The sequence below is a fragment of the Delphinus delphis genome, chromosome 18 (assembly GCF_949987515.2).
Source record: "Delphinus delphis chromosome 18, mDelDel1.2, whole genome shotgun sequence".
Taxonomy (NCBI): Eukaryota; Metazoa; Chordata; class Mammalia; order Artiodactyla; family Delphinidae; genus Delphinus; species Delphinus delphis.
The window spans coordinates 3,082,838-3,103,405 of NC_082700.1; the positions used below are offsets into that span (position 1 = coordinate 3,082,838).

The 20,568-nt window shown below is 44.3% G+C and overlaps 1 protein-coding gene across 5 annotated transcripts in view; it reads right to left on the reverse strand.

The window, feature by feature from the left end:
* The window catches only part of SPATA13 (spermatogenesis associated 13), a 119,569-nt gene that overhangs the window by 91,881 nt on the left and 7,120 nt on the right, over positions 1-20,568 (reverse strand). The window contains exons 1-2 of one of the 5 annotated variants that reach the window (XM_059995710.1): positions 6,057-7,291; positions 1,150-5,230 (exon numbers count right to left, since the gene is read on the reverse strand). The exons of 2 other annotated variants lie outside the window; for them this stretch is intronic. The gene's annotated coding sequence lies outside the window, so the exon portion shown is untranslated. 2 more of the 5 variants (XM_059995711.1, XM_059995709.1) reach the window with 2 other exon arrangements.

Consider the following 20,568-nt stretch of genomic DNA (forward strand, 5'->3'; position numbering starts at 1 on the left):
ATTAAATTCAAATGCAAACGGAGGCAATAAAATTAAGTTGCAGTTTCCCCTATACAGGGGTCATTCAGATAATACAGAAAATAATTAATTGTCAATATTTGCATTAAAGAAGACACAAAATTTACAAATTATCACAGTACCTCAGGACACAGCCCCAGTCCTACAGAGAGCTACTTGACATTAATCCAAAATATCATGTAAGCTAACACAGTCAGCCTTTCTCCTTAAACCTTTCTGGCCAACTTGTTAACAGGTGTTAATATGTACCTACATTAACCAGTTTAACTTCTCCCACGGTCCCCCCTATCCCCAGAGAAGTGAAACTAGATATTGTTGAAGTGAAACCAACAGGTCAGTTGCTTGGAAGACAAAGAAAGAAAGAGAAACCAAAATCCTAGAAAACCCACCTCACAGATAATCAGTGCCTGAATAATTAGGAGTTTGCTAGAATACCGTATTGTCCTCGACAATAACAAGTGTTGACAAAGATGTGGAGAAATCAGAGCCCTCCTACGCTGCAGCTGGGGATGTAAAATGGCGCAGCCACTTTAGAAAGCAGTTGGGCAGTTCCTCAAATACAAAGTTATCATACGACCCAGCAATTCCACTCCTAGGTATCTACCCAAGAGAATCGCAAACATGTCTACACAAAGACTTGTGCGTGAATGTTTATAGCAACATTATTCCTAAGAGTTAAAAAAGTGGAAACAAACCACATGTCCACCCACTGATGCACGAATAAACCAAATATAATGTACCCGTGGATCTGAATACTATTTGGCCAAAGAAGAAGCACTAATACATGCTACACGTGGATGAACACTGAAAATATTATCCTAAGTGACAGAGGCCAGTCTCGACAGCCCATATACCATGTGATCCCATTTCTATGAAATGTCGAGAACAGGCAAGTCCATGGAGACTGAAAGCAGACCAGTGGTTGCCAGAGGCTGGCGCTGGAGGGAGGGGATGGGGAAACTTTCAGAAAGCTACACTGCCTTCTTCCCACAAATTTAGCCGTAATTCACCCTTACAAGGTGCACTGGTTTACCTCCTGCTCCAACAGGCAAACATCTTGCAGCTGTCCTTGGACAGTACAGACGAAATCATTGACTCACACCCAGCCGGTGAAGTCAAGACTCCACATACCTTAAGCAGGTAGAATTTTTAAACAGCATACAAGTGATTCGGCCACGGAAGAAACCCAACTTAGCACAGTGGCCAACTCAGTCTGAATATCACCGATGCAGTCATCAAAGGACCACAGTTCGAAAACGGTCACAGGTTAAGAAGACATGAAGTAACTGTCTTTTCAAAAGTCACGTGAGGGGGAGGTTGGAAGAAAAATCAGCGATCCAACGCCACGGTCTGTGAACGACTCAGATGTCCACAGGAAACAACTACCGCAATATCAACAGCCGCGTCCCCCCGCCGGCCACGTCGTGACTCTCGCAGGGCTGCTCCGCCTCCAGCAAAGGGCCCGGACTCTCCTCTCCAGGTCCTGCCCTTCTCTTGCAGGCCAGAAGGGAAAGAGAAATCTCAGCGTGATGTTAGCTACGTGAGCTTTCCTTTCTGTTCTTTAAAAAAAAAAATCCTGTTCTGAACGACAAAAGTTCAGGACACCTAGACATGCACATTTAAACCACCGCGTCTACGGGCACTCGCCCGACATAACAGGCATTTCAGCTCCATGTACAACTGGGGTCTCACCGCTCTAGAATCTGTTCTTCGAGGACCCTCTCCATGTTCGGGGGAAGCTGCCAGAGCCCACGTAACCAGAGGCAGCGAAGACCCATGAGGCACCGTCAGGGCCTAAAACGTGGGCCTGTAGGTGGGAAGATGGACCAGACGCTCGCACAGCTGAGGCTCCCACGCTCTCTTCTCCAATTCCCGCCCCTCTCCTGTGTTCCTACGGTCCTCAGGACCCCTCCCGTCTGGACTTCTCTCAACAGATCCCCACTCCCTGATGACTCATCTCACCTCACTGCCCGGAATCGCTACGAGGGACCAGGCTGCCTAAGCGCTGCCCATCGCTGTAGCTCCGTCACCCAGCACGCGTCTGCGCGCGGAGCCCTCGACAGAGGACTGTCCGGGGGTGAACTGCTGCACCTTTAACCCTGCCGCTGCCTCGCTGCATTTGGAAACCGCTCTTGCTGCCGACGTGCTACTGCCCAGCACCAATCAAAGGCGCCCTCCTCACCTCCCACCCGACTGCCCTGCAGCCGGGGACGACGTGACCCCCCACTCTTCTCCAGGCTCCTGGGACGCCCCGGCCGCTGCTCCACCCGGCGCTGCTCCCCGTCTATCCATCTCCTCATCAGCTGCCCTTTGCTCCACAAGGGGATTTCTCCAGCTCCGTGTGCCCCCCCTTCCCTGCTCGGGGATGAACTCTCCTAAGAACCAGGAGCATCTCCACCAGGACCCACGGCCTCTTCTCAGCAGCCCCCGAGACAAGGAAACCTCCAGCATCTCCTGCTCGCGCTGCCCGTCCTCCCCGCTGTCCACACCCATGGCTTGAGGACACCCCACGTCCCCGCCGTGTCCTCACCTGTCTCCCGCCCTCACATCCAGGTCTCTGTGTCCATGTCCACATCCACACCCCCTGCCTCGGGCTGTGCTACTTCTCACCGAAAGCTGTGATCATTTTCCTGCTCTCCATCCATTCCACACCCAATGCCATGTCCTCAGGGAAAGGTCCTACAGTGTGTCCCCAGTCACAGCCAGCACCTTCCACACTCCCGTCCCTTCCTGGGTCGAAAGTCAACCTCCCCAGCCTGGTCCTCAGGCCCTCATTGTTCACAGCTGCCCTGACTCACACCGACTTTCATAAACCGTAAGGAACTCCCAGGACGTGCGAGGCTCCGAGCCGGGTGTTCAGCGAGCAGCAGGAAGAACAGGACGCTCTCATCCGACCCCGTGCGGACGCTCGGGACCTCGGTCCGCCCGCGTCTCCGCAGGTCTGCGCTGTCCCACCCACACGGAGGCCTCTGTGGCCACGGAGCCTCTCAAAATCCCCTGAGACCCGCCTCCGGTGCCTCTCTTCCCCAGCCACACCCTCCGCGCTCCCCGCTGCCCCACCATGCCCCGGCAGTGGGCAGACCAACTCCGTCCCCTGGAGCCCGAGGCAGGGGACACGGCACTGAGAGCTGGTGGCTGGGCTCTGCCGCCACATCAGACGTGCACAGAACTGGTTCCTGACTCAGAAGAGACCCCGGTGTCCCGGGATGTGCGGAGTGAGTGAACGGCTGCAGCTGAGAGGGAGGAGAGCTCCAGAGCCCCACATGCAGAAGGACGTGCCCTCAGCGCGCTGCGGAGCGGCGGCAGGGCAGAGCCAGGCGGGCAGGTGCACGGCCACCAGGCAGAGCTTCAAGTACGCTGATCGACAGGTCATGGCTGCAGAGAACCAGGAGTACCGAGAAAAGGCCGTCGATTTGAAAATTCGGAGATCACCATTTAACTTGGAGTGTACTTTCACTACCTGGATGACGTACATCAAATCATATCGACGAGAAGTAAACGCAGGGGGAGGAGATGGGTGGCTGTTCTCCATGCCTCTGTCAAACCTCTGTAGCAGGAGGCCGCAGGGACACTGGCAGCATGGCTGGCTAGAACCAGAGGCGGCTGCGGCCACTCAGAAAGGCAGCCACGGAACCCTCGGGGGCCACAGTGAGCTCAGTGGCCTCTGGACATGGCCCCCGCACACCCTGAGGCCTCAGAAGAAGAGGTCTGGGCTGGCCTGGAACTCTCCCCTTTCTTGGGACAGTGAAGGAATTCATGCGTCTGAAAGCCTGGACGCCTGTGACCAGTGACAGCACAGGTGACGCTGCTCTGAAAAAAGGAGTTTGCTGCCGAAGTGTCACCGTGTGGAGCTCGGCGTCTGCGGGAAGGGCCTCCCGAAGGAAAAGGATTAATACAAAGCTCTTTGTTGATTCTGCTCCGTTTGCACAAACCCGCTCCCACCCACCTGACCCACACCAAGGCCCTTTTAACTGAACAGCAGACGAAGTGTGACTCTGTAGAAACGGAATCGCTTTCTTGATAAATTAGCCAATTAGAACTTCCCCAGGACTCACAGAAGCCAAAGGCACTACGATTTCCTACCCTATCTCTTGGAATTGCTTTCTTTTTCTCTCCATTTGATGGATTTTTTCCAATAGTTCTATTGCCCATTTCAAACAAATTGCCCCGTGGAGCCCTTCGCTCTAAAACCTGTGTTTTCCATGCAGAAAATTAATGTGCCCACTCAATTACTGTGCTTTGCTTTCACCTCCTGAAATTTAAGGCTGCAAGATCCTGAAAGGTAACTTCTCTCTAGCGAGGGGGCTGGGCACAGCGGCCTGACTCAGACCCTGATGCCAACCGAGAATCATTTCTGCTGGAGCCTTAAGTCAGGGCGCATGGTTGAGCTTCCACCTGGGTGCAGGTCTGGGGCTCTGGGGCACCGGGGCATCACCTTTACTGGGCTGTCGCCACCGCTCTTGCAACTCGCATGCCCTTCCCTGTCCGAAGGCTGCTTTCGGCCCCTGCACCCGCCGGACATGACCTTGGCATATCCTTGACGTGTCCTCCCCTCCTATCTTCAGTCACACTTCTCGTTTCTCATCACTGGTGAAGCACTGAATTTTCCTGTGGTTACTCCCCAGCTCTCTAATTTTCCACTTTTACTTTGAAATTAACTCCACATCATGTGAGCAGGTAGAGGAAAGAGAACCTTTTATCGTCCACACAGGTAAACTGTCACATCCATATCTCCCCACTTGGCGGCGGTGATGGTTAATGTCACGTGTCCACTTGGCGGCAGTGATGGTTAATGTCACGTGTCACGTGGTTAATGTCACGTGTCCACTTGGCTGGGCCATGGTGTCAGTTATTTGGTCAAACGCTAGTCTAGATGTTGCTGTGAAGGCACTTTTTAAAAATATGATGAACAGTTAAATCAGGAGACGTTGAGTCAAGCAGATGACAGGACCCTCCACAACGTGGGTGGGCCTCATCCAATCAGTAGGTGGCCTTAAAAGACTGACGTCTACCAAAGAGAAAGGGATTCAGCCTCAAGATTGCCTTCGGGGCAAGACCGCGACATCAGCTCCTGCTAGACTCTCCAGCCTGGCGAGCTGCCCGTAGACTGTGCTGTTGCCAGCCCCGCAACTGTATGAGCTCATTCCTCAAAGCCAGTCAACTTCTGGGTCTCTCTCGCTCTCTCATTTCAGTTCTGTTTCTCTGGAAGAAACTGTTAAATCCAGGTAATCAGAAATTTTCAATAAAATGCCTCATACGATCTCTAAAATGCCATGCCTTGTATGTTAAGACCAATGATCTGCTGAAGGTTTCTGAAATGAGAGCATATTCAAAGACTAGATATGCAGAATTGTCAATAATCATGATGTCAAAAGTGACAGGCTACTAATGGACTCAAAATTGAGGAAGTAAATTATTCCCAGAGGTAAAATCAAAGTCCTAACTTAATTTGGCCCTTGCACATCTCAGTCCCTTAATTCTCTGCATTGGTTTATTTCTTACAGAATGGATTTCCAAGTAGCTTTCGAGTAAATTATAGCCTTGAATCAGAAAAATCTAAATTATAGGCGCCTAAAAAAATCATACTCGTGGCCGAACGTTGCCAATAAATAAAATCCCTTGTGAAAAAAATCTTGCACAGAGCGAGCAATAAAATTTTACCTAGTGCCTGTCATGTGTGCTGGGAACAGTTATAAGCAGAAGCATTTACTGTACATTCTTTGGTCACACAAACTAGCATCTACTCAGCGCCACAAACACACGTCACAGTGAGGTGCTCTGGTCTCCATTATTAGGAAAGGCTTATATTAAGTTACGTAAAGGGGGGAAATGCCCAAATTGGTAATAAATACAATTACAGAGTAGGTCCCCTGGAGAAGCAAAACATAATGTAAAACGAATGCACTTTCGGTACACGCTACCACTTGACCTTAAACTCAGAACAAAAATAAAACAATGGGTTTTCCTTTAACTCCGATCTCCATTAAGATAACGAAAGAACTATTTCATTTTAAAACGGCAGACTGGACCCATCCTACCTTTCCAAGTCTTCAAAAGGCCACCACCGAGGTCACACCACAGTAGGGATGAGTTTATTTTAGGTCCTGGTCGCTCAGCAGGAGAGCTCAGACCGTGAAATTATCTGAGCTTTGAACTTTGTCCTGCGCAGAACACAAAAACCCACCAGTGCGATTTGTAGGTTCATGCTGCTGCCCAGCATTAAGTTAATGTATAACAACAATTACACATCAGAGAGAAAAGAAATCAACAAGTTAAATATACACTCCAGAAAAACCTTAACCAGCAACAACAACGAGAATGTGATCATGTTGGCAATGCCGCCGGCCCTATCTGTACTTTTCCCCCTCTTTCCCGTACATGGGAGGGTGCCTGCTTGCGACCAGGCAGTGGGTGTGTGGACAGGTGACAGCTGGGCCCACCTGTGACCCAGTCAACAGGGGCGGTTCTGTTCAGCTGCATGGTTTGGGTTTCAGGACAAAAGCAGTCTGACTATTTGGGTTCGGGTAGAACCAAAAATTCTTCCCAGAGGATTTTCTGTGGGAATTTCAACATTCAAATGAGTTGAACACTGATTTCTCAAAATGAGTCATTCACAGGGAGCACAGATACCAGATACCTATTCAAAATCAGTCATTCAAACATGGCAGTCAACACTGCCATGAATAAAGAAGGAGCCAGTCATTATATGAGGTGATTTGAAAACAATAATGAATATAATTCAACTATCAAATTACTACCTGCTTTTCTTTCTAGTGTGAAAAGTAAACTCAGGTTTTTGATGGGAATCTTTTATATCTACTTCCCCATGGATGTTTAAAGACACTGTAATATAAAATGTACAATGAAAATCTAAATGGAGATGATGTCTGCCATTGATTTAAAACATTCCTATAGTTGAGCGTTCAGGGAATCATTCTTTGTATTCAACTAAGACAGAGGATCCTTCTAAATTTTAAATTGCTTTTTAGGATAAAAGGATGGTGGTTCATTAAAATCCTGATAAACATTCACTAAATCAATAGATAGAAGTCTTGAATATCAGTTGGCATGTTTGAAATAAATACATCTTCATCGATCTCCAAGAAAAGGATAGGTAACTCTTCCATAAGATGTTATAAAATTAATGTATAATACATCCCTGTTTACTAAATTATTAGCCTCCATTTTGTAAACCATGGAAATCACATTTCTCAGATCATTCTACCAGAAGAACAAGAATCCTTCTGAATTCCTGTAATCTTTATTTTGATAGAGAATCACAGGTGGATTGTTAAAGGTTTATTTAGGCTATGTGGGAACTTAATATGTTAATTAATAAAACTGAATGGGGTTTTTTTGTTGTTTTTTTTGCGGTACGCGGGCTTCTCACCGCCGCGGAGCACAGGCTCCGGACGCGCAGGCCCAGCGGCCATGGCCCGCGGACCCAGCCGCTCCGCGGCACGAGGGATCCTCCCCGACCTGCCCCCCGCATCGGCAGGCGGACCCCCAACCACTGCGCCACCAGGGAAGCCCTGAATGATTTTTAATACGTTTTAAAAAAAAAAAGGAATCAGCTAGTGACTCTTCACTTAGTACTTTATGTAACTTCTCACAGCAGTCCTGTGAAGGAAATTAGCTTTTCTGGGTGATTTTTAACAAGTTACCTAATCTCCCCGAGCCTAGTCTCCTTCACAGGGTGCGAGTACTAATGTCTGCTCACTGTGTTGTATGTACGAAGTGAACCAATATATGAAAAACCCAGGTAGCACCATTGCAGAGGATGCTTACATGATCGTTTTAAAAATCGCACAGGGCGGGCTTCCCTGGTGGCGCAGTGGTTGAGAGGCCGCCTGCCGATGCAGGGGACGCGGGTTCGTGCCCCGGTCCGGGAAGATCCCACATGCCGCGGAGCGGCTGGGCCCGTGAGCCACGGCCGCTGAGCCTGCGCGTCCGGAGCCTGTGCTCCGCAACGGGAGAGGCCACAACAGTGAGAGGCCCGCGTACCGCAAAAAAAAAAAAAAAAAAAAAAAAAAAAATCGCACAGGGCAAAATCAGGATTTGAACGAATGCTCTAAATTTCGAATCCCAGTGTGGAGAGCAATGCAGGTCAGCTCTTCCTCCCCCAGGCCAGGTGCGCCAACAGGTAAGGCCACCGCCAGCCAATGGGGAGCGTTACAAAGTAATAAATGCCTCGATTGGGATCTCTGAAAACTTTCCATGTAGGAAGAGTTCCAACTTCTGGACATGCCGCTTTTTTGTCTACTAAGTTTAAGGAGTGAGGATGCCTGGTCAGATGTTTCTAGTTCTGCCACCAACCTTGGTTTGCTTTGATGGCATTTTCCACAGGGAAGAGTTATGTCTGCATGGAAGGAAGATTCTATTCATTATATTTGACTTATAGGTGAAAAATGTATGTTCAGTTTGTGTGATTTTTGAAACACTCAGCCCTCTGCTAAAACAACCTCAACATACAAATGAAAGAAAACGAAATGAAGAGATTTAGATTCAGTAAGAGAAAGAACCCAAGAGAGTACGGGAAATAATAACTCAAAAAAAAAAGAGGCTTTAACCTTATTGCTAGGAAGTCATGTGTGCATGTAGAAATCTTTCTCTACCTTTGCCGGCCAGTTACCATGAGCAGGCAATATATGTGAGTAGACGTCTTTCCTGAGAAGCTCCATAAAACCCTATCCCAAATGCAGCAATGACAATCATGGTGCCCCTCGCCCCTGTGAGGCCCCCCACCAGCACGGAGAACAGTGCCACGACATGCGAGTCACTGCGGTACACACCCCCAGCCCACCCCCCGGGGTCTCATCGGGCGCGTTTGGATGGACTAGGCCTCGTTTAATGGGTCTGCTTAACGACGCAGAACACGGTGAGTCTTCTAATGCCGATAAAATCTGCACGGCAAACTGTAACCCCATTAGTAGCACCCAAAATTACTAGAAATGAAGGCTTTGAAAAATTAAGGGATACAGCTTAAGGAAGGATAAAGACAGGACCATAAAAATCATAGCACTGAAGTCATGCTAATCTCATCTTCACACTAAGGGTGGTGGGAAGACTCAGCCTTTCTAGAAATAGCTTGCATGTCACCCAGCCAGCCTTCCTTCCCAAGGCGGGATTCCTCCTACAGGGGAAAAAAAAAAAAAAAAGAAACCGAAGAGGAGTTTTCCACAAGTAGGTTAATAATTTCAATGCAACTTTTCACTCAGACATGTATTGGCTACCAGGCTATACCAGGTACTGATGACAAATACGGGAGCACAATCACTTAACCCTCAGCTCTTACTGAACGCCAGCTCCTGTGTGAAATCAGGAAGCGGGGAAAACCACACGCCAGTGAGTGCCGGAACTTGGGCCCAGGCCGGCTGACTCTGGAGCCCACGACCTTAGGCATTTCCTCAAGGGAAAACTACATTCTTTTACAACAGCTTCCAGAGACATTCCAAAGAATTATTAGAAAAAAAGAGTACTCCTTTGTCAAAGAATTTAATGAGGAAAAATTTCAGCTAATCAGCTGTTAAAATTTCATATACTGAACCACATCATCTATTATTTCAAACAAATACTAGAATATGGTTAATACTAGATAAATATTAAATATGAATATTAAAATATGGCTAATATCAGCTTCATTCTTTAAAAGGAGCTTAAGCCATCAGTTATAACAGTCATTATTTATTGGTAACTAACTGCACAAAAAATTGGGGGTTTGGGGGGAAAGGGGAGTGACTGTTAGTGGGCATGGGGGTTTCTTTTTGGGGCAATGAGCACGTTCTAAAATTGACCGTGGGGATGATTCGCATGACTCTGTGAATATAATAAAAACAGTTTAATTCTGCAGTTTAAATGGATGAGGGGCACAGTATGTCAATCATATTTCTTTTTTTTTAAATTGTAGTTTTATTAGTTTCAGGTGTACAGCAAAGTGATACAGTTATGCATATATGCCTATATTTTTTCAGATTCTTTTCCCTGATAGGTTATTACAAAATATTGAGTATGATTCCCTGTGCTACACAGTAGGTCCTCGTTGGTTATCTATTTTATATACAGTAGTATGTGTATGTCAATTATATTTCAATAAAGCTGTTTAAAAAAGAAACAAATGAGGCTAGTGGCTTTGCTGTGGTGCCAATTCATTCTTTTATTTTTAATTTTTATTTCATATTGGAGTACAGTTGATTAACAATGTTGTGTTAGTTTCAGGCGTGCAGTCCACTCACTCTTAACAGAGTAAGAAGGTGGTAACAGGCAGGAATGGTGAAGAATGAACCACAGGGTTACAATCTCAGCTCAGCCATTAGACAGCATGTGTCAGCTCAGGTCATTATTTAAACTTTCTGGTCTTCAATATGTGCATCTTATGCGGACAATAACACCCTCCCAGCACCGCATGGCACACAGTAAGTGTGCTTATTATGGTCCCTGTTATTACTAGTACTATTAATCACTATATACAAGTAGTGTCATGTACACACTGCTATATTTAAAACAGATAACCAACAAGGGCCTACTGTACAGCACAGGGAACTCTGCTCAATGTTCTGTAATAACCTAAATGGGAAAAGAATCTGAAAAAGAACAGATACATGTATATGTATAACTGAATCATTTTGCGGTACACCTGAAACTAACACAACATGGTTAATCAACTGTACTTCAATATAAAATAAAAATTAAAAAAAAAACAAGTCATGTCACAATTGTGGAGTAAAACAAACTCTTACTACAAGAAGACAGATGCATGTTGCTCAGACGTTTCTAAAAGAGCTCTATTTGTGGCAGCCATATCATAAAGCAGCTCAATGAACTGCTGCTAATTCAACACACGTTTTTAAGAGCGCGCTCAGGACCGGCAGGCATGGGCTTTCAGCTTGCATTTCATACCTCTCGTGCCTTTTTGGCCTACACGGGGAGTTTTTTTAAAAACCGAGTTCATTTTCAATATTTAAGAATAGAGAGATTTTGGGCTTCCCTGGTGGCTCAGTGGTTAAGAATCCGCATGACAATGCAGGGGACACAGGTTCGAGCCCTGGTCCTGGACGATCCCACATGCCACGGAGCAACTAAGCCCGCGAACCACAACTACTGAGCCCACGAGCCACAACTACTGAAGCCCACGCACCTAGAGCCTGTGCTCCGCAACGAGGGAAGCCACCGCAATGAGAAGCCCGCGCACCGCAACGAAGAGTAGCCCCTGCTCGCCGGCTCGCCGCAACTAGAGAAAGGCTGCACGATGCAACGAAGGCCCAACACAGCCAAAAATAAATAAAATAGAATAAATAAAACATTAAAAAAAAAGAATAGAGATATTTCACTTGCATTAAGATTTCTGGATTCTCTTGGAAAATAAGAAAGTTTGCTAACACTGGGCCACCTTCCCTTGGGACCCGACAGGCAGAACCTACTGAGTTTCCATCCAAACTGCATAGCTCCTGTTAGATAAATCAAAGGCAAACCGTATCAGCCAGACCAACGGATACACGCCTGAATTGTTATAGAGGCGTTTGATCACTTTCTTCCAAATATCTCTAAGAAGTTAATGTCACAGTTAAAAATGATGGTGAACCAGGGAAGTAAAGCGGTGTCCGTGTCCGCCATGCTGTGATTAACTGAGGAATAACAAAGAAGTTGAATAGACCATTTTCCACTTCTTTTTATACGAGGAAGAAAGGAGGAGGCTGGTTAATAAAATGATAAGCAATAAAGCATGAGCTTGTTATTTTTTAACAATTCATAGTCTGTCAACCACCTATAATGGAAGAGAATGTAAAAAACGAATATATATGTTTATATATGTATGTATAACTGAATCACTTTGCTGTACACCTGAAACTAACACAACATTGTAAATCAACTATATTTCAATAAAATCTGTTTTTTTTTGGCCGCCCCACGCTGCTCGTGGGATCTTAGTTCCCTGAACCTGGGCCTCCTGCAGTGGACGTGGGGAGTCCTAACCACTGGACCACCAGGGAATTCCCAATAAAAATATTTTTGAATAAAAAGTAAAATATCAAAAATAGATTATCAACCAACCACCTACCATTTACTTAGATATATGGAGCTTCTTTAGAGAATTAACAGAAAACATGGTGATTACATTAAAGAGCCCCACGGTGACAGAAAGAAGACAGGACCATTTCCAGGGATCATGCCAGGTTCCTGTGTGCTTAATCTGTCCTTGGACTGGCCTGGCCCCATTAATCAAAGCAACTGGTTTTCTGGGAGAATAACATGTTTTCGTGATCTGAAAAAGAGATATTAAAGGGAAACTATGATGTCATTGTGAAAAAGAGAGCAAACACTATGATATATTTAACTGTATTTTCTCACTTTTTGTTGTGTTACATGAAAAGTAATAGACCAAGGTCTTTGCTGCCCTTCTATAATTACACCTGGTTAAACAGGTTAAACTAATAGTGTGTTTACAAAACGATGTGAGGTAACTTCAGTACTGACACTGATACCGGATCTGTTTGTATTTAAATTCAACATGACTTACGTAGATATTCTTTATATAGTTGTGTTACTGAAAAAGTGATGTAAATAAAACTTTTCAGTATACATGGAAGCTTCTATTTCTCAAGAAATAATACATAAAAATGTATATAAAGTTTAAGAAATTTACACTTGGCCTCTATCTTTATAACAATCAGACTTAAGAAAGAAAAAGTACACCAGGGGCTAAGCAAAGCCAGATCTCCTGCACTCACTTCAGTGCCTGACACACAGGAGACCTGCAAGAAATGCCCGGCTTTTAACTGAAAGCGACTACGCAACCATGTAATAAAACAGGTTCCCCGCACAGCATATTCAATACTGCTTTTCATATTTAAGTGGCAGCATCTGAAACTAAAATAATCTTCAAGGTTTAATTTATTCTTATGTTTTCCAGTAATCAGTCTTTGTGGAAGCCATTGAGATTTCTAGGTTTTTGTTCTGTGGGAGAATAAAAAATACTTAAGTCCATGTCTCTCTAGTTTATTTTTATATTATCAGGAACTAACACCATATCTGGAATAGAGGAATTACATAACAAACTTTTTAGAATAGATTAATAATATAGCTTTTATGTCAATAACCCATGACTCTGCTCTAGATCTAATTAAAGGTTGAATACTTAATAAGCAATAAGCCAGTTAACTAATAAATACTATTCAACAAGAGGTAATGTACACAACCTTGAAATATATCCTTTTTCTCCAGTCCTGGTCAGCAACTTTAGCTGCCTGACCTCTAATTTTGAGATCAAGCATGGTTTTCTTCAGACTTTCTAATCCTAAAACAATGGTGTAGTGAACTGGCCCTCTGGTACCTACATTTTCAATAGAGAATATAAACTCTACTCTTTCCTTGGATGGTTGTCAAAGTTGCCCTAAATTGGCAATACGGAGTTTTAGTCTCCTTATTCTTGCCAGACAATATGATTTCAAATTCTTCACTGTCTAATCCTCATTCCCCTTCCCTCACCAGAAAAAAACAAAAGCAAGAAACAAATAATAACTATTAACATCACTACAACAAAACACTCCATTTCAGGATTAACAGCATTAACCAACAGGATTAGACAGTTATAGCAAACTCCACCCTACAGCAACAGAATATATATAGTCTTCTCAAATGCACATAGAACACAGATCAAGACAAACAATATTCTGGGCTATAAAACAAACTTCAAAAATTTTTCAAGAACTGAAATCATACAGAATGTGTTCTCCAACCGTAACAGAATCAACTGGAAATCAATAACAGAAAGATAAAAGGAAAATCTCCAAACATCTGGAAACTAAACAACACACTTTTAAATAATCCACAGGTCAAAGAGGAAGTCTAGAGAGAAATTTAAAAAATACATTTAACCGAATAAAAATGAAAATGAGAATGCAACATATCAAAATTTGTAGAACACCGCTAAAGCAGTGCTCTGAGGGAAATTTACAGCATTAAATAAATACATAAGAAAGTAAGAAACTTCTCAAATTAGTAGTCTAAACTCCCAACTCAAGAACCTAGAGAAAGAGCAAAATAAACCCAAAGCAAGCAAAGGAAAGAAATAATAAAGGCAAGAACAGATATAAAAGAAATTGAAAACAGAGAAACAGCAAAAATCACTAAAACTAAAAGCTGGTTCTTTTAAAAGAGTAATAAAATTTACAAACTTTCTAACAAGGTTGACAAAGAATAAAGAAAAAAAGACACAATATACCAATATTAGGAATGAAATAAGGTAACACTACCGACACTGCAGACATCAAAAAGATAATAAGGGGGGACTTCCCTGATGACACAGTGGTTAAGAATCTGCCTGCCAATGCAGGGGGCATGGGCTTGAGCCCTGGCCCGGGAAGATCCCACATGCTGCGGAGCAACTAAGCCCATGAGCCACAACTACTGAGCCCGCGTGCCGCAACTACTGAAGCCCGCACACCTAAAGCCCGTGCTACGCAACAAGAGAATCCACCACAATGAGAAGCCCGCGCACCACAACAAAGAGTAGCCCCCACTCACTGTAACTAGAGAAAGCCCACGCGCAGCAACAAAGACCCAACGCAATCAAAAATAAATAAAATTGATTCTTTAAAAAAAAAAGATAATAAGGGAATACTATGAACAACTCCATACACACAAATTGGACAACTTAGACAAAATGGACCACTTGCTCAAAAAACAAAAACTACCACAATTCACACAATATGAAACAGGTAACTTCAACAGACCTTAACCATTTATGGAAATTGAATATGTCATTTCAAAACTAAGAAGAAATCTCCAGGCCCAAATGCTCTCACTGAAGAATTCTACTAAATATTTAAGAAAGAATTAACACCAATTCCACCCTTTGTCATCCAGGAAATGGAAGACAACTTCCATTCATTTTATGAAACTAGTATTACCCTCATACCAAAACCAGATAAAAATAGTACCCTACCACCACCACCACCAAAAACAAACGAAGACAAAAACAAAAACCCCACTACAGACAGACCAATATCCTTCATGAATATAGACATAAGAATGCTTAATAAAACAGAAGATAATACAGCAATATATAAAAATAATTACAACACATGACCAAGTGGGGTTTATTCCATTTGGGTTTATTCCAGGAATCCAAGGCTGGTTCAGTGTTTGAAAATTAATCAATATAATTCATTATATTAACGGGCTAAAGAAAAAAATCATATGATCATATCAATCGATAGAAAAAAATTTGATAAAATTCAGTCATCATAAAAAAAAACTCTCAAAAAAATGGAATAGAAGACAATTTCCTCAACTCGATAAGGAGCATCTACCAAAAACCTACAGCTAACATTATGCTTAATGGTGAAAAGACAGGATGCTTTCCCTCTAAGATCAGAAAGAAGAGGCAAGGACTTTGCTCTCACCACTCTTATTCAACACAGCATGAGAAGTTCTAGCCAGTGCAATAAGGCAAGAAAAGGAAATGAAAGGCATACAGCTTAGAAAGGAAGAAATTAAACCATCCCTATTTGCAGATGACATGACTGCCTACATAGAAAATCCCAAGAAATCTACCAAAAAACTCCTAGAACTAATCAGTGAGCTCTACAAGGTTAAATAATACAAGTTAAACATCCAAAAAAAATAATTATTGTATTTCTATATACTAGCGATGAACACATGGACATTGAAATAAAAAATACAATACCATTTACAAGTGCTCCAAAAAATGAAATACTTAGGTGTAAATCTATGCAAACATGAACAGAAATTATATGCTTAAAACTAGACAATGCTGATGAAAGAAATGGAGAGACGTATTGTGTTCACTGACTGGAAAATTCAACATAGTAAAGATGTCAATTCTCCCCAAATTCCAGCAAGATTTTTTTGTAGATATGAGAAGATTATTCTAAAATTTATGTAGAAAGGGAAAGGAGCTGGACTAGCTAAAACAATTCTGAAAAAGAATAAAGTGGGAGGAATCAATCTACCCAATTTCAAGACTCATAGCTCTAGTAATCAAGACTGTGATACTGGCTGAGACACACAGCTAAATTCAACAGAAAAGAGAACTCAGAAACAGACCTACACCAATACGCCCAACTGATTTTTGATAAAGGTGCAAAAGGCATTGAACAGAAGAGGGATAGCCTTTTTAACAAAAAAGGGGCTGGAGCAATTAGACATCTACAGGCAAAAACATACAAACAAACAAAAACCTCACAAAAAACCACAACCTAAATCTCACACCTCATACAAAAACTAACTCAAATGGGTCATGGACTTAAATGTAAAACTATAAAACTTAAAAAACAATAGAAGGAAATCTTCAAGATCTAGGGCTAGGCAAAGAGTTCTTAGACTTGACACCAGAAGCATACTCCATAAAAGGAAAAAAATCAATAAATTAGACCTCATCAACACAAAAAACTTTTGTTCTGCAAAGGACCCTGTTAAGAGGTCAAAGAGACAAGCTGCAGAGTCAGAGAACATATATGCAAGGCCCATATCCAAAGAAGGGGTAGTATCATCTTCAGAGAATTGTGTTCAGTAAGAAAAGCAATACCTAACACACTGTATGATTCAAATTTTGTAACATTTTTGAAATAAAAGGACAACGCAAGTGACCCTCTTGGTGATGGAAATGTTATTTATCTTCATGTATCAATGCTAATATCCCGGTTGTGATGTTGTATAATATCACATAAATATCACTGTATTTTACCATGCATGTGAATCTATAATTATCTCAAAATAAAAAAGCTTAATTTTTTAAATTAAATAAGAATTTAAAACTCTCCACGAATACAATTACACATTGCCTTAACTCTCGAATTCCCACTCTCTTCCGCCAACACTTGCCTCTTCTGTGTCAGAGGCTGACTTTTACCAATGTTAGTCCAGCTAAAGAAAACCACCTACGCACCACTGCTGCGTCTTTCACACAACCAAACACCAGGACTTGGGTATTTTACAGAGACCTTTCCTTGACCATCCAAACCTCATGACTGACGTAGACAGGTTCAGCCGGAGAGCCCAGGACAGATGCCAGAAGTCTGAATTCCCGCATAGATACCCCGTCAAGCACCAGCAAGCAGGTGTGGCCACCTCCCTGCTGGGCCATCACCGTAGTTACCAGCCCTCTATAACCACTTCTTTGAAACCATCCACCTCACCCTGGTAACATTTCCAGCATCTGGTCCTCCACACGGAAGCAGCAGGTGCTCAGATCTGTCCCGCAGGTTCTGAGATGAGGGCCACCACTCCCCCATCTCCCTCCGCCTCTCGCCAAGGCAGCACGGAGTACACGAGGCAGCCAGTGGGCAGCACATTCCAAGGGCTTCTGCACTCAGATGGCACGCTGCCCTGGGAACCCGAAACCACCCAGATCTCCTCCCGAGCCCTCAGTGAGTGGATTCCGACATGGGGCTGAAGTTCTCACTCCTCTAAGGTAAAACCTGTGGGATCCTCCCAATGGGGAAATAGCTTTCCATCTAAAAGCCCATGAGAAATGTGTTCCAAGTTACTTCTTTCTGAATCCTGCAACCGTGAGTTTGTACAAGGAAGAGAAAAGTTCATTAGCCAGGCATGTCATGTGTAATAACTGGTCACTGCATGACCAGTTCTCTTTAAAACAATCATATAAAAGAAACTCTTCTGTTTGGAAGAAACAGTAAAATACACACACACACACACACACACACGCACGCACGATTTCAACAGCATTATGTTTTTTAAAAAAAATCCTCTCTCAATAATGACCAAAGTGCTTCCCAGGTCTTTTTAGTTGACCCAGAAGCACACACAGAGGAGTGACCGCTCTGGGTCCGGGTGACAAGGGACCAGGAACCTTCCTGCTGAGCCAACCTTCTGTTCCTCCTGGACCGATCTGCACAGATGGCCACTATCTTCATCTCAGAAGACAAGTGTTCCAACTGACACAAAGCCTTCTTAAAACTCCCAGCCCAAGAAAAACAGAGGCACTGTGTGGAGAGAAAGACCTAGTTCTACAGAAACAACTTTCCAGGAAAGCCTAGAAAACAGTACTGTCCTACTGACAGCAGGTATTTCCTTCTTCCCTAGAGATTCCTCGTCCCAGCAGGGAAGAATAACCAAAAGAGATTGGTTGTACCCACCCACAGAAATGAAAAAAAGGATATTAAAGTCCTGTAGTAGGAAACAAACAAAAACATAATCATCTAGTCGGACAAAACAAATTCAGTAATCCAGCATATGCGCTGGAATTTAATAAGCCATTCTGCTTCAGAATAATCGCCGCATGGGGTTTGATTTAATTAATCTCAGCAGGCTTGGAAACAGCCCCCGGGAAAGCAGTGTGATAAACTTCCTTCAGATGTGCTAGTCTGAGAATGTAAGTAGCCACACTACCAACTCGGACATCTTTAGGCAGCGGCAGTGGCACCGTACGCTTTGACCTGTCCACCCGCAGGCACTGATCTTGTAATGCTAGAATATTCTTGCTTCCATGTCCCACTTGAAGGCTTCTGGGTCAGCAGCCACTCAGGGTGAGCACCTTGGATGAGGGGTCGGATTAGAAATAAAGACTAGGAAAAGCAGGGAGAGTTCCTGCTTCCTCCGACGAGATGACTTCTGTATCAGAAGGCAGGCAGACGGTGTTCTCTCAGCCCGAGTACTTTCCCTAATTTTGAGTGGAGCCACGGGAGGCGCAGACCAGCAGATGGACGGGGAGAGCGGGGACTAACGGAGCATCCTCTCCATTCCTCTGGGTACCCCGTCCCTGGGAGCAGAAGATTCTAGCCTGAGAGAAAGTCCAGAGGAGGTTAACGTACATCACTCCCCTCCAACCCAACGCAGAATCTAACAAGGGAAGGCGGAAGGCGAGGCTGGAGGGAAGGAGTTAGCCGAGACTGGACAATGCCAGCGCCTCCCCCGGCCAGAACCACGACCGTGTCTATGCATGGACCGCCCCTCGTCCCAGTGAGCGCTGTCATCATCCGCGAGCACAAGACACTCTGCCAGGCACGCGGCAGTTCAGGAGCTGAGTCTGGGCACAGGGTCTGCCTTCAGTCGGCTCAACCATGAGCGGAGCTGTTGACACTGATGTTGTCGGGTGAGGACAGCCATTGAAAACACGACTAGAGGGACCCCCCCTGGCGGTCCAGTGGTTGACTCAGTGCTTCCACTGCAGGGGGCGTGGCTTTGATCCCTGGTCGGGAGATAGGATCCCACATGCCTCACGGTTGGGGGGGGAAAGAGGGAAGGGAAGGGGAGGGAGAGAGAAAGAAAAGAAAAAGAAAATCCCAACGTTCAGCCCAATTCCACAAGCTGCAGGTTTACAAATCAGCCTTCTCCCTCACACCCTGCCATGACGTGTCATCAAAAATGAATCTGCAAAAGAGGCTGCCACTTTCCTTATTCAGACTCCCCCTGCTTCATGTCTTAGCGAGGCCAGGAGTCTAGACCCAACTTAGGCGCTTAGGCGGGAACGTCACTGGTTCCAAGACACACTGACTCAGCAGAGCACACAGGCTGGCCCTACCCTAGACCTACACACACACACACCAGAGCTGGAGCTGGGCCGTAACAGTGAAGTCCCCCGTCCTTTTCTGGGAAGTGCACGACACCACGCTTGTGGCAGAGCAGCCTGAGGACTCAGAGAGATGCTCCAGCGCCAGCGCTGGGCTTGACTTAATAAAACAAGCAGCCTCTTCAGTAAGATGGGCCACTCAATCCACTCTGGGGAGTTTAGATTTGTTTCAGAAAAGTCAAAGGTAGAAAAAGCAGAGAAAGCAGGTCTGGCAGATCTCAGAACATACCATTTTGAAGAATATTGTTGACTTTTCCCCGTATATCTTGGATTATTTCTTAACCTCGGGTTCTTAAAGCTAAAATATAGTTTTACCTTTTCTCATGTTAAACACCTAATTCTTTGCGATATAACTGAAGCTGTAGATATTCATATATCCCCTCCTTCTTTATTGTTTCAAATGAAGGTTTGGGGGATGTTATTTCAGAAGGCTCCATGGAACATTTAAGCCCGGGCAATTCCTGGGAAGGCCTGTATTTCTAAAGCCTATTCAGTCTGTGGGTAACACCATTCATAATGTTAAGACCACACAATGGAGGCTAGTCTTTACCATAATACTGAGCTACTTGTGTGCTGGCTACACAAAAGTTTCCCCGGTGGTAGATTTTCACTTAGTAATCAGGCCTGAGCAGAACAAATATAGTGAATCAATTATTTCTATTTGCGACACACATTGAAATGTGCTGGGGGCAAGCTAAGCGTCAACACCGGTTCCTCGTACGCCCTGCATGGCAAACCAAACCAAAAACAGAACCTAACTTTTCCACAGGAAGAGGACAAACCATAAACTCGAGATACGAATTCCCCCATTTCTCATTTCTTTAATTGATTTGGCCAAACCACTAGGATAGACTCTGGACCAAAAGAAATCAGAAACCCCCAGACCTTAAACTGGATTGTGGATTTCATCCTGAGGGTGCTGACTGTGGGTCACTGACTCCCGGCTCCAGGCAAACTGGATTTTAATAACTTGTCGGGATATTTTAGGATAATTGTTGCAT